This window comes from Achroia grisella, unplaced genomic scaffold, assembly GCF_030625045.1.
Source record: "Achroia grisella isolate CSIRO2021 unplaced genomic scaffold, CSIRO_AGI_Agris_v1 utg4502, whole genome shotgun sequence".
In the NCBI taxonomy this organism is placed as follows: Eukaryota; Metazoa; Arthropoda; class Insecta; order Lepidoptera; family Pyralidae; genus Achroia; species Achroia grisella.
The window spans coordinates 248,310-251,592 of record NW_026712863.1 but is presented as its reverse complement, the minus strand read 5'-3'; the positions used below and the strand labels follow the sequence as shown (position 1 = coordinate 251,592).

At 40.9% G+C, this 3,283-nt stretch overlaps 1 pseudogene; it reads right to left on the bottom strand.

The window, feature by feature from the left end:
- Positions 1-735: 735 nt before the first annotated feature.
- Positions 736-2,850, bottom strand: LOC131845072 (uncharacterized; annotated as a pseudogene).
- Positions 2,851-3,283: the final 433 nt, after the last annotated feature.

The window sequence follows — 3,283 nt, the reverse complement described above, 5'->3', positions numbered from 1 at the left end:
TAACTGCAGCATTTCATCGTTATCCATACAAAAAAGCGTTTTAGAAACTGCGACATACAAACATATTTTATTATTGTATAAAACATTTTTAAATACATTCTAAATGGGCATATGCTATTTCACCGTTCATTCATAATTTAAGCGACGCGCTCTTGTCGGTGGAGTTCTTACCATTTTTCTCGATTTTCCATCAATCTGTTTAATTGCTGATACGACACGACTCCCACTTTTTCCTATTACTATATTATATAGAAAAAAATTAAATAACGTGCAAATATTTTCATTTTCATATTTATCACACAATGAGTTACGTGCTCCGTGCATTGTATGAACAGCTTATTTGGGTAATATTAAAATATTGTGTATTTCGACTGTTCTACATTGAACTATGAAAGTAACTAAATTGAACTAATCTCTTTCAAAGAAGAATTCAATGAAATAAAAAATAACTATTAATTACTAATATCTGCGTGGAACTTAATAGCAAGATATGTGGAGCTATTCCGTTTTTATTACGACATAGTAGTAAACAAAATTAACACAATTTAGCCTTTAATAAAAGATAAAAGATCTATTAAATTGAAATTTTATTTAATCTTTACAGACAGCCAAAAGCAATAAATGATTTGCAAAAACTATTATGTCACATCTCTACTTGTCCTGCATAATAAAAGAGAAATATTCAATGGAATAGAAATAATCTAGAATAATAATGACATAAGATTATATATTTGATTATGAATAAACTATGAACTTATAATTTTGTGGCTTAAGTCTAATTGTATTTATAATATATTTATTTTTCGCTGATCGTTGGTACCAAAGAAACATATAAAATTTTTTTATATGTTTCTTTGGTTTTATCAAATTCATCCGAAGACCGATGCATTGAGACGACTCAGCCAGGCCATTCAGCATCTGCTGTAAGTCCTGCAGCGATTCAGCTATGATGACTATGTCGTCAGCAAATCGTAAGTGAGAGATGTTCTCGCCGTTAACATTAATGCCGTAATTTTTCTAGTCCAGCATTCTAAACATATCCTCCAACGCAGTTGTAAACAACTTCGGGGATATAACATCCCCTTGTCTTACACCACGTTTCAGGTGGATATGCTTAGTCTGCTGGTTTTGTACTTGGACGGTCATTGTTGCAGCGTTATAGAGACATCTCAGCACTTCGATGTATCGCCAGTCGACTTGGCATCGCTGCAGAGACTCCAACCAGGTCTCGATAGAGTCAAAGGCCTTCTCATAGTCAACAAAGGCTAGACACAGAGGTTGATTATACTCTTCGGTTTTCTGTATAATCTGCCTAACTGTGTGAATGTGATCTATGGTGCCATAACCACTTCGAAACCCGGCCTGTTCCGGGGGTTGAAACTCGTCAAGCCTTCTTCCTGACTCTTGAAAACAGCTTGTATATATGGCTTAGCAATGAGATGGGCCGATAGTTCTTGAGTAGGGTTTTGTCTCCCTTTTTGAAGAACAAAATAACAGTGGCCCTACTCCATGCCTGTGGAGTTCTCCCAGTGAAGAGAACCGAGTTGAAGAGTTCCTGAAGTACTGCAAGTACAGGAGTACCTCCAGCCTTCAGGAGCTCAGTGGTTATTCCATCTTCACCTGGGGCTATTCCATTTTTGAGCTGTTTAAGAGCCATCACGATCTCGTCACGACTAATTTCGGGCATCTCCTCAGTGTAATGGCGAGTCAGAGGAGCCCTGGGATCTCCTGCAAGTGTGCGGCGTATTCGATCTCTGGCTTAGAAGCGGTAACAGTACCTGTCGATGTCGCCACTTGTCAAAGGTAACCACCACCCACCACCTTTGACAAGTGGCGTCTTTCTACTTGTTGGACGAACACTTTTGATCCCCGATTCTGCTCAATAGCTTTTTCAATGAAAAGTGTATTCGAGGATCGGAGATCGCGTCGTACCAACTTTTTCTTATTTAGTGCCCGGTGCTCTGGCGAAGTAAGCGATAAGGACTTATCGCGTCGGTCTTGAATAAGCTACAGAGTCTCTCTCGAAAGTCCAGTCCTTTTGCATGTACGCCTCTTCTCGCAATATTTCGTGCCTTCATCCTTGAGGACATCTATTATAGTGTCGAGTTTTTGGTCAATAGCGTCTGTGATTTCCAAAACAGCAAACCGATTTTCCAGTTGTAATTGGAATGCTTCAGAACCAACGATGGTTTGGAGCATATTCGGCCGGAGTGTCGACTTCATCCGACGTAGTCTTTCCAAACCATGTGGTCCTACAGCTAACGATTCGCTGGTTCGGATTCCCACTTTAGCATTAAAATCCCCCATGACAACATTGTAGAATGCCTTTGAGGTGTTATGTAGGGCCTTAGATATTGTCTTCATACATACTTTCTACTTCCTCGTCCGAGTGTGCCGATGTCGGTGCGTAAACTTGCACAACTTTAAGGCTATACCTCTCAGTTTTTAATACAAGATACGCAACCCTACACACTAGATTTCTACAACATTGCCTACTAGGGTCTTATGGACCAAAAACCCGACACCGCCTTGGGAAGGTTGTTCTCCCTCTCTAAAATACATAAGATGGCCGGATTCCAGAGTCATGGTGTCCTCCCCCTCTCTTCGGACTTCGCAAAGACCTAGGATATGCCATCTTATGTATTTCAGTTCTTCTTCCAGTTGCGCAAGGTGTTCGTTCAGTCGCAGTGTGCATCCATTATACGTAGCCAGGGTCAGTGGGTGTTGGCGGCCTACCGTAGCCCGGGGATTCTTAGCACCCCTTGCTCTGCCATTACCATGACCGCCGCCTTGGCCAGGAATAGCAGAGCGGCCGGGAACTAGGGGCCATGGTTGTGTTGGACTTGTCATGGGAGGAATATGCCCATAATCGCCACGCTGGGCATGCGGGTTGGCGATCGCAGTACACAGTTTCTCGAACCGATGACGCTGCTGCCCATCATCAGTCTATGGAATTTGAAAACTGTGTGTGGATAGAATGGTTATACCGCCATTTACCGGTCGTCAGAGCCTCGTCCGTTGTTTAGCAGGATGTACCGCGAGCAGGTGAGGTTGACTTAGAGCACTGGGTTGGTGTTTGGGCTCCCTTACATCCCGACAACAACAGATTTGTTTATCAAGACGTTTATATTCTTGATATACCTAAGTAATTATATAAAAACAAATATCAGGCCCAACCTGTTGCACATAAAAATATTGTTTTAACATATAATGTAACACTTGTTTTTTTTTTTCAAGAAGCAATATATTGGATAATTTTTATCAAGGAAGTGAAAAATAAATT